The sequence below is a fragment of the Protopterus annectens genome, chromosome 2.part0, assembly GCF_019279795.1.
Source record: "Protopterus annectens isolate FY-2018-M chromosome 2.part0, PAN1.0, whole genome shotgun sequence".
NCBI classification, from domain to species: domain Eukaryota; kingdom Metazoa; phylum Chordata; order Ceratodontiformes; family Protopteridae; genus Protopterus; species Protopterus annectens.
In genome coordinates, this window is record NC_056728.1 from 1,288,375,491 (window position 1) to 1,288,387,799 (window position 12,309).

Below are 12,309 nucleotides of genomic sequence, written 5' to 3' on the forward strand. Positions count from 1 at the left end.
CTTGTCAGATTGATGGGTCTGTAGTTCCTTGGTTCAGTTGATGATCCACCCTTAAGAAGATGGATGACTGTTGCAGCCCTCCATTCAAATGGCATGCAGTCTTTTTAGAGGCTGTATTTGAACAGTGCAATAAGTGGTCTTGCTGGGTTAAGTTTTATGCAATTATGAAGCAACAGAGATGATTGTTGTGGCCCATTGAAACAGTGTGTTTTTGGCCTTAGTGAGTACCACCAGGACCTGTTCCCTGTTGACAGCTTGGGGGGGGGTATGCTTGAAAGGATTTCACAGGGAGTATTGGGGTAGGTGGGGTGACGTTAGAGCTAAATTTATCAGCTGGTATTCTATCCAATTAGCTTGAACTAATATAAAACAAACTTTTTCTCATCCACAACCCATTCTCAGTCCAGTCCATGTGACAAAATAATATAAAAAATAAGTCAGACAACATCCCAGCAGATAACAAATATTAAAGCTAACAGCAACTGCAGTAAAACCAGATAAGAGAAAGATAAGATGCTCCACAGAACTGCAAGTTAGCTTTCTAAATAAAGTGGTGTATTGTATATCAGATGCAATGCATGTCTTCTAGAATTAAGAAGGTGGATAACTATCCAGTCACAGGAGGAAACTACAGAGTAGCATATTTCACTCTAGCCTGTATCCAGTTAAATACAACTATATGGCCTTACCAACTAGAATCTGAACCATAAATACCATTTTCCTTCCAGAACCACATCATATTCTGGCATAATTGGTTACTCAGTCAGATGATTACAACAGTTAGTAGTCTACAGAAGAAGTGTGCATGCAAAGGACCTTGAGATGGCAGGATCTGTAATAGCTAATGCACAAGTAATTATGTTGCACATGTAGACAAGAATACAATGAACACTTTCCCTAAAAAGTCACTGAAGTTTAACAGTGGATAAAAAGGTATTGTAAGATTACCCTCAGTGAAAGCACTGTATCCTATTTTTAAACTACTAAGAGTCTGAAAGTTTCACCACTGCACGAGAATTTAAGTTGTAGAGGAATTCATTCAGGGGAGCATGGCAAAACTTCAGATATTGCAGTTTAAAAAATAGGAGACTAAGACTATGCCAGATTGATTTGCAGTGGCAAAACACCTTGTCATTTCAATTCCTATGCAGGGAAGCTGCACACAGTAGGTGAGCAAGAAGAAGATCATACCCGCCCCTTTGGCTATGCTGATAAGTAGGGAGACTCTTACTCAAGTTGTACTTCAGAAGTGGTTAGCAAATGATGAAACAAGTCTCCCCGAGCATTTTTCATTTCCATCCAAACTCTATATATGGGGGATCAGACTAAATACAAGAAGACAACGATCCATGAATATATGTACTTGATAGCAACAGTAATGAAGACTTAACTTTGAAAATACATGGTTAATTCATTTAAGTCTTCTGGGGGTCGGGATGTAATCTGCTTCTCTATATATTACAGCATATACTTTATTATACAGTAAGGCCCCCGACTTACTTTGTGATATCTATGGGAGGTTCAGAAATCTAGTTTTTTTAATTTGAGGAAAGCTCACTTAGAACAGAGACATGTTTAGAACCTTTAAACTATAGCAGCTCTTTTGCTGATAGTAACTCTGGTTTTGGCCTTAGTCCAAAGAATCCAAAGAATGTGTTTTTTTTGATTTTAGAAGTCAGAAGTGGAGCATAATAATGAATTGCTTGAAAATTAGCATTATTTTCTATTTGAAGAACAACTTGTCTGGGTGGTGACAATTCTCCAGCTCACTATGACTTTCTTTACTCTGACGTATATGTCAACCAACATAGATTTTCAATTTGATGAGGTCAACTTTTGGAATATTAGAGTCAAATCACTGAAAAGGGGAAGCAAAATAATTCTGTAATTCTTCCCTGACTGCGATATGGAGATAGGATTCCTTATTTTCCAGGTAGTTATGAACATAGAAAGAAATCTGGAGATCTTTCGAGAGCTGGATTTCGGTTGTCATATTATTAGAAAAGAATAAAACAGAAAGGGTGCACAGCAGTGCCTATCTGATATTCCTTGTAAAAGCACATTCAGAGCATTCATGCACCAGACTCATATAAAAAAAAACTTTTCTGATGAAGAACTGCACATCTGGTCACACATGCTTGAAACAAGACTTGGAGGAATAAATGCCATAAAATCTCAAAAAAACAAATAAAAAAAAAATCATAATCAACAAAGCAGAATGTCTTGGTTAGACAGACTGTCCTACTATGTGATTGAATCGCATTCGAGAGAACAGAACCATAAAAGGAACAGTACTGCAACTATAGCATATGTCTATATCAGAAGATGTGAAAATATTTAAAATATATAAGTATAGTCAGAATATAAGAAATATAACACCCACCACAACTATAGTTTGTCTGGTAGCTGAACATTTTACAAGAGTAAAAGGCATGATTTTTGGCAGTCTGTTCAAAAAAGGTTGCCTGCTGTTGCTCTATATCTTAGATTTTTACTGAGCATATTTAGGTTATATCAGTTGCACTGAAGTATACACTGTTGTTTCTAGACATAAATTATTCCATTTACTGATTTTTCTTCTTCCAAACACATTAGTAGCCTGCTATTTTAGTACAGACCATCAAATCCAAGGTATCCTTTCTGTTTTTATGGTTTTGCAAGACTTTCCTGCCTTGGAAACAAGCTCAAAATGTAATGTTTTTGATAGACCAAGTTTCTTTACAGTAGTATTGTCATGTTTACATGTGTACATACCTGTTGGGCTGATATATGAAAAAATATTTTAGTCCAATTTCCACATGACTGCCCTTTACATGGACTAGCAGTGTAAAGATGGTAAGTCATTTTGGATAAGCAGCAACCTTCACTGGTGGAATTTTAAACCTGTTCTGTTGTTCATGGACCTGAGAAATCTGGTACAGTGGAGTGGTCCTGATTCAAATATCCCAATAAAGATTATTTCATGCAGTGTTCATCTAATGCATATTTTAGAGTACATACAGGAGCTAGTGCCATAGTCAACATATGGCCTAACAAAAGCAATGTATAAAGGCATCATCACATTTGAGAGAAAAAGAAAATGGTAAGCGATATCTGTGTTGCAGTCTAAAAGGCCTACACCAGCTATAAGAAAAAACTGTTCTGTGCTTACCTGCGGAGAGAAGCATATCCACTGTGCAGAAGTATATTGGCCTTGCCTCCTCCTGTAACCCCAAACACACACTTGAAATATGCAATGTTTGGCTTAGTATGTTATCCTTGTACTTTTGATTTGCAACTAAATGCACATTCATTTACTCTTCTTCTTCCCCATTCATAGGTTCATAGGTTCATAGGTTCATAGCTTCATAGGTTGGTACTAGGCTATCTGCCCTAGGGCCTATACAAGCCTAGCCATAACAATTCCCTGGGTATTTCTTCCCACAATATTTACTTCCCTGGACCCCTGTCTAGCATAATACACCATAATGGAAAGCTTCAGTCTGATTCTTCAGAACTGTGAAAGTTTATGTATATATTTGCAGGCTTGCTTAGACCTCCCTGAAAATGACTTTATTAGCTGTAAAATTACAAAGGATCTTCAGAATCATTAAATGAGAGTTTTAGTCATTCCCTTTTAAATACTATGATTTTATCCATTCAATGTCTACATGGCCATCAGTATTTCAATGAAGTGTAATAACACTCATTTTAAGCTTTATTTATCTGTGTGTGTGTGTGTGTGTGTGTGTGTGTGTGTGCATGGTAAAAGTTTTATATTTATATATATATATATATATATATATATATATATAGACAGATACATAGATACCTATACAGGTTTGCCATCAAAATGTCGATCGCCCATATTCTTCGAATGTGCATATTCTTGACCCCTTTATGTGAAATCCGTAATGCCAATTTTTCAGAATGTTGCAAAAACCCTGAACATCGACATTTCTGACCACTCCACACCATAAAACAAGTGCTAACATGGGTCAAAAAGAGGGTGAGATGTTGTGGTTTGGCATATCTTTGTTCAAAGTTTTCAACAGTCGCAGTTCGAGTTTGCATTAGTGGTGTCGAAGATGGGTGATCGACATTTTGATGGTAAACCACTTATACATATACACATTGTTAATACAAACACTAGTGTCACAACGATGACTGCTCTTTGCAGTGACAATACTCAGTACATTCAAGGTCCATATTTATACTATAATGCACTATAATGCAAATCAAGACTTTCTCTCACTTTTTACAAACATCTTTTTATAACTTGGAAACCATAGAGCCTATGCAAATAGTATCAGTGTCAGCAGTATCTCTTTTCTCCAGTTTTGAGCTTAACAATATAAACACTGATTTTCTTTCAAGCTGTACAACATAAAGTACAAGCATCAGTGCCAGCTGTTTTCTTCCAGTAAGGTTTCAGCTGATGCCGTCTAAAAGGATGCAAGTAGCTTAGTTCTGGTAGTATTATTATAAATGCTGACATACTTCATAACCACTAAGCATTTAGTAACTTCATTAGTGTGGTGTATTCTCTATGAACAGCAAAAGTATATGTTTATGTCTCCTACCATGACACTTCATATAATCCACTCCTGAAGAGTATGTTTATTGTTACTTTTAATAAGAGGAAGTAGGTGTAGCCTTCCAGTTAAGCAATTATTTTGACTTCTGAAACAAAAATGTACTAAAAAAATCTAGCTATGATAACTCTTTATTTCAGTGGTGAAGATGATGTATCAGTTAAAGATTATTTGTTCATTAGATTATTAAAGCAGTTAGGTGGGAGAATATGAATACAACTGTAAGCTTTTTCTATTCAGTCATCCATCCCCCCATTTTCTTAACCACTGGTCTTGGTAGGGTCATAGTGATAGCAAGTGATGTCAGGTAGTTTAGACTCTCTGTTTCCAGTAACTCTCTCCAGTTCATTCTGTGGCATCCCCAGGTACTCTCACAAGTGCTGGATTTGCACGGGGCCCCCTTCCAACATAGTGTTTCAGATATACCACACTTTTCTAATAAAGTACCCAAACCATATCAGCTGTCTCAATCACCATGGATGAATGCTTGCTGTACTCTAATGTACTTCTTGGCTGCCAAACTCCCCATTCTGTCATTTAGAGTGAACACAGCTATGCCACGAGGAAACCTTTCTTCTACCACATGCATTCATGATCTCACTACGTGGTCACTACAAGAAGTGCATGGCAAAAGTTAAGGATAAGACCACAGACTGAAATGTAAACTGAAAAAGAATAAAGGATGAGTGGGACTAATTTATTTTGATCTTTTGATCTCCGTTTAGGACACCGATGAACATAAAATATAGCCCTTTCACAAACATCACTTTATTAAACACACACACACACACACACACACACACACACACACACACACACACACACACACACACACACACACACACACACACACACACACTCAGATTGCTGAGATTATATTGTAAAGAAATGCAAAAAAAATCATGTTGATACGTTTTTTGTTAAACTATATGTGCAGTCATGCCATAACTTACCATAAAATGTATTTTATGATTTTTGTAAACGAAACCACTGTCAGTAAAACATGTTTGTTTAACTGTTCACTGTTGCGTATATATGTATGAATTTTATTTGTACTTACGTAGAAAAAGTAATTCATCAAATGGTGGTGGAGGGTGGCTACACACAGCTAAGCCTTAGAAGATTTTTTAAATGTTTTCTTCAGCATCAGTTAAAGTTGTCAAGGAATGTAAAATTGAGCATATCTATATTCAGTGAAGATGGAGCCATCCACAAGACAGGAGACAGTGACAGTAATCATGAGCTCACACCTACCTGGTTATATAAATCTTCACTTACAGGCTAACTAAAGTTAGTCAAAGACAGCTAGCTTTGATCTGAAAAAAAGCCTGTGAAAGCCATGCTGTTACTACAAGAATATTTTAAGAAATCAATTAAAAATTAAATAAGATAGAAAGGACATCCCTCTGCTCCTCAAAACTGATGGTCACCTAGGTGACCACATATTTTGCTTATGCTTAAGCATGTCCATGGAAGGATAGCACTGACAGAGAGGTGCTTCCAGGTAAATGTTATATATATATATATATATATATATATATATATATATATATATATATATGTTTTTTTTATTTATATTCCCAGGACTGATGAAATACTGTAAGAAGCTAGCCCATGACAGGATTTTAGTGAACCGTATTCCATGTAACATATGTCAAGGTTGTTTTGGATACTTACAGTAGGTGATGTGGTAGGAGCTCAGGTTTCAGGGATGCATACTTTTCTCTTTAGCCTTCACTTCCTAGTAAAATTATTTTTTTTAAATCAACAGCTGCATTTTATTTCTATATGCTTTATTTTTATAATCATGCTACTATGTCATGTGGTCTACATCTTTCATGCATTTACAACACTGCTCATTGTTTTCTGCTGCATTTTATAACCTTCACACACAAACACACACACACACACACACACACACACACACACACACACACACACACACACACACACACACACATACACACACACACACATCCAGAATCTGGATCACTTGGCACACACACACACACACACACACACACACATATATATATATATATATATATATATATATATATATATATAGAGAGAGAGAGAGATAGATATATACATACATATGCTAATAAGCACAACTGTGATTACCAAGCTTTCATAACACAGTGTGCTTGCACTATTTCACTCCCTTTTTCAACAGGCTGGGCATTATTGCTGCATATTCAAATACATGTATAGTTTGCACCCAGCCACATGTATAAGTTAAGTTGGTGCAACACTAAACCAATCCATTTCTTTAAATACAGGAGCCTTAACTTATTACATTTGACTGTGATTGCATATTGCATTAAATTAGTTTAAGGGCACATTTATGAAAGTGCTCATAAAGCCCATGATTCCCAGTGTTATTAGTATGTACAACTGGCACCTAACCTTTAGCATCAGAATCATGTGTGATGTTTTTTCCAGACATAACTATGCCACTCTACAAACAAAACCATATTGTTATTATGTTAAAGCCAGCTTTTTATGTTACATCTAATAGTTTAGACCTAAAGAGACCAGTGCACTTGATATGGTAATAAATAAGCTCAGCAAATGTTAACATAATCTGTATCTATAGCCAATTAAATGCGGAATGTATATATTTATTAATGCTATTATTGTGCCTATTAAACTTTACAAAGTACTCAGGATATTATGCAAAGTAGTGTCTATTACAAATAAATGCTATTTTAACATAATAACATAAATTGATATTTTTTTCATCCTTAGAATTTGAACCAGAAGAGCACAAAACCTATATGTCTACTAAAATGTTAACAAAGAAATCTATACACAAATCATCTACGACTGAGTCACAATTCATTTCATTCTCAGACTTGTTGATAAGTAACAAAGATTTATAAAATAAATTGTACATCATGCATTTAAGGGTGAGAATAATCCTTCATTAGTAAGTGATTATTAATACATTTCATTGCAAGGCAATTCATTCAGGTCATCTAATATCAAAATTAAAACAAGCTCTTCAAGAAGCCTTTTATTTTTCTTCTACAAATAATAAAAAATATGTTAATGTAAAGGTTGATGATATCAACAGATTGAAGTGACTTTTCAGTAGTAGTACAGTTGATGATTTGTGTTGTCTTGTGTTAATTCCATTCATTAAGAATTATCTTTGTAATTAATTATACAATAACAGGTCATTGTTATTCAAAAATGTGCATGTTGATTGGACAGCCCAAAGAGAGCACCCTTTGTAAATCAAGCATATGCCAAGAGAAAAATTTCTGGCTGCTGAAATGCCATTAAAAGTATAGCATTTTTTATTGACATATGATTACAGGACAGCAAACCGTGGTAGGTTTAGCCACCCGGTTGTGTAAACCTTGGCTCAAGATGATTGTCACTGTGGAAGTAACACCCCAACCCCATGTGCAAAATGGGAAATGGGCTTGAGGATGGATGGATGGATTACAGAACAGCAAAATGTGACAAAAAATAGGTACAGTCTGCAAAAATAAATAATAATGAAAGTACCTAATTTTCCATTTATTTATACCGTCTCTCATAAAATTTCAATTAAAGAAAAAAAAAAAAAACAGCCAAAGAGATTCACTCTTTTCTGTTGTTTTCACTGCACTGTACTGATGTACTCTGCAAGCATAGGAATATAAGTCCCATACGCACGAGAACAACATCAGTAAAGGTGGAAGAACATGGAGGGACATTTCAGTGCCATTATACAAAGACATTATTTAAGAAAGGTAAGCAATTTCTTTCTTAAATAAAGTAATTGCATAATAGCAATAACCCACTCCTGGGTGTGGGTAATGCTGTGTTTGTCCACGGTTAGCTTTGTTTGATCACTTGGGGATCTCCCTTGTGATCAGACCATACCAACCATGAGTAACCTCTGCATTATCTGATCATGGGTTGGTTAATTGTCAGATATTTGGGAAAATAGCAAACATTCAGTTCTATGTCACTCCCCTTACTTCAGTGTTGTTGCAGACAGAAGCTGCAGTTAACTTGCACGAGTTTAATTTCTACGTAAGACATTGTTTCACTGATAGGCTTATACTAGTCTAAAGTGCAAACATCAAACAGCTTTCAGTTTGTGTCTGTGAAATCTCATTATTTTGTTTCATTACCTGTTTCTTTCAGCAGAAACAAGTATATACCTACAGCATCTATATTTCTCAATACAACTGACAATAAAAAGATAAAAAGTTGAAGTGACTTGCAAAGGAGAATTTAACTTTGGTCAGAAAGAGAACTATGTGAGGAAGCTTAGTGAAAAAGTTTGTGTCTTATTTTATGACTCTACTCTTAAAATAAGTCAACAGGATTCATTTTCCTCATCATGATCAGACAGCAGACATTTTTTAAATTGCCTCTGCACACAGCATTCTGTGCATGAATGCCTTATTTCCTCTATAGTCTCAACTGCATTCCTTTTTTTGGCATTCCAGTCTGTCAAAGGATTCCATGGATATGATTTATTTATTCCCAGTTTTCTGCATCTCAGGAAGCTGTAAAACTCTGATCTAAGTTAAGTTAGTAGAAACCCCATAATGAAAATTAATCTTGCTTTTAAGATATTCTGCTGTTGTGAAAAGCAAAATCAAAATTAAACTTTCCTTCATTTCCACCTGCCATTTTTATGAAAGTCAAAACCATATGTGCTGCCTCTTTGATGTCTATCTGAGCCTGTCACTAATAGCCGTGTACACTATGGCTGTTCTCTCTTCAGTTCCAGCTTCCCATTAAGTAACTGTAGCACAGTTAATGGCAGCATGACAAATGAATCCTGCAGATGTGTGACACGGCTATAACAAATGGCTTGAGTTTATAGGGTTACAACCGCAGTTTAATTTCAACAAGTTGTGCAGTTACAGCAGCAAATAAAGCAAGCTTTCCATTTTGCATAGACATTGAGCAGGTTCTGGCTTTAATTACCAATTCAATTCTTTACTCACATGGGCTGCTTCTTTGTTTGGGCATGTCTGAGTTGTGCTTTTTTATAACAAACACTTGTCATGGTAGTCAAGAGAGTAATTATGATTTATGCCTAGTGGTTAGCTGATTTTTAATTTGGGGGATAAGCGACAATGCATGTTTCACTGATAAAATAGTGGATAAGCGGATCTTTGAAATTCAAGTTGTAATCCACCCAGAATGAAGTCATCATTGCTAAAAGCCACAAATAATTGGACTTGTTGTTAGTCTAGCCTCAAATGAGCACTGCCTTGAATGCAAAGTTCTTTTAGATTTGTTGCCTTAGAATCTGGATCACTTGGCAGCTTTTAAGTATAAGTTATGTTACATACAGAATAGCTCTTTTATACTGTTTACGTTAGTTAAACATTTTCTTTTGTAGTTTGGAAATACACTATAAATTCCGTTATCATAGTGTTTGATGTAGGCTGTAAAAGTAAAATAAATAAAATACCTACATCTATTAAAAATAAATTACAGTATGGTCTGAGTAAAACAAAATTTGCAATCACCCAAAAAAAATCATGTGATTCTATCATCATTTACTAATTAAATGCAAACAAAGTTTTTAATGGCTGCACAGAAATTCTGATTAATCTGTATACTTATGTGGGACTTTACACAACGCTAATAATAAGGCTCCATTTTTGGTTGCTAAGTATAAATGCTTAATCATTCTCCTGACAGACAAAGAAATAGTGCAGTAGCATTAAAATGTGAAACTTAAGTAACTAGTGAAATATTCTTGGGGGATAGGACTGCATTTTTTTTCTTTTCTTTTTTGATGTTGACATATTTTTGCATAAAAAGGTGACTAACATAGATTCTTACAGAGAATGAAACAGACAGCAAATGCAGACTGCAAATGAATACTGTATTTATAGATTATATTCAACATAACACACACATACTTTGTCTTAGCAATAGACAGACTAAATTAAATCAGAAAAAATACTTCCTACCTAAGAGAATTTATTGTGAAGAGGAGCAGCATGGAATCTTACCTGCAAGCGCACAACAAAAATGTGGTTGAGTTAGACCAAACCATGTATCAGAGGTAAGCCATGTGGATTTTGTTACCAAAAGTAAAAACTTTATAACCACTGACTATTTATGGCATTGGGTGAGTTTTTATAATACAGTAAATTAAGATTTTTTTCAAATGTTAGGAAATTTGTCAGAGTTTGTTATAATTTCTTTGATTTTTTTCAAGATGAAAATGCTTTGTTGGTAAAAGTACACCAACTATTCAAGTCGACAGCCTTTCTTTTTAATGACTGCTTAGCAGCAATGACCTTAAAACACAAGCCGGAATTAAACATAAGGGGTAACTGTCTTCTGTTGAATGGCATGCACTGGTATAACCAACAGACAATATTAACATTTGCAGTCTTGTTTGTTCTCGGTGAAGTCCAACAGATTGTCCAACAGGAAATTCTGAAGTAGCTGAATCAGTATTAACAAAAGCAATCACAACAATAACAACAGAAAAATAAAAAGCGAAATAAATGAGCAATTGAATTTTTCTCTCCTGTTGAGCAATCAGATGAAAACAAATTATGCATTGCTACAATTTATGGGGGAGTCAGGAAGACAATATGCAGCAACATAAATTATAAAATTTAGAGTATGAAAGACAATTACATGTACTTCAGCATATAAGATGCCAGAGTAGTTTGACACTGATCTCACTGAGATGTTAAGACCAATAAAGAGAAACATGCAGCTCCAAATAGAAGGACAAGCTTACAATTAATTTATAACGAAAATATAAATGCATTTTCTTTCTTCAGTATCCAAGTCAAAAGGAAACCAATTCCCACTTTTAAACATTATACCTAAACAATCATGAATATTTAAAGACATTTATTTAATGTGATGGCGATACAGAAAATATTTTGAGTCTATCAGTATCTCAAAACAGAATTCAAATTTATTGAACCATTATCTATCAGGTGATACTGTCAATTGTTGTCTAAGATCAGATAGATCATAATGCTTAAATGGAGATTATTAATTTATCAGATTTATCTGTAAGAGGTTAACTTAACATAAATTCACTTGAATATACCCACTTTCTTTATAAAGTTTTGAGCATCTAAAATCAAAATTTTCAAAAAAGAAGAGTGTTTGATGAAGCAGCTCAACAAATTATTTAAAAGAGGGAATATATTTTTAAAATATTCCTGCTCTGTATATCAATGTCCTAATTGCAGTGATCCATAATGAACTATTACCAAGTGGTGAAATTAAAGGATCAGACATTAAAAATAATAGAACCATTCTTGTGACAGTAAAGATTTGAAGTCCTCTTTTATTTTTAGAGCCTGAAAGGTAATAGGGACTCAGATCTCCCATTTGTTGTTCTTTGCAAAATGTATGTGCCTTTCCACTTCCATAATCTCATCTGGTTGCTGTTATCTTCCAATACCCTAACTTATTCATTAATCTTTCTGACTCACTCATAGCATATGCAGCAGTTTTTACTGAGATATATAATCTAACATCCAGCATTCTTCAAGTTTACATCGCAGCCTTAGAATGTCATTTGCAGTACATTAAAGAATGGAAAAATGTTTACCAGGGAAAACTTGTCAAGAGTTCAAAATCTGTATTGTTAATGATGGGGTAAAGAGCAAGAGTGGAAGTAGTTGTAAAAGATACAGTTGATATGCCTTGGGGGTGGTTGCTATTCCCTGTGGTTGAGCGATAACTTTAATTACAAGAGTATGGAAATATGAAATTAGATGCCAGA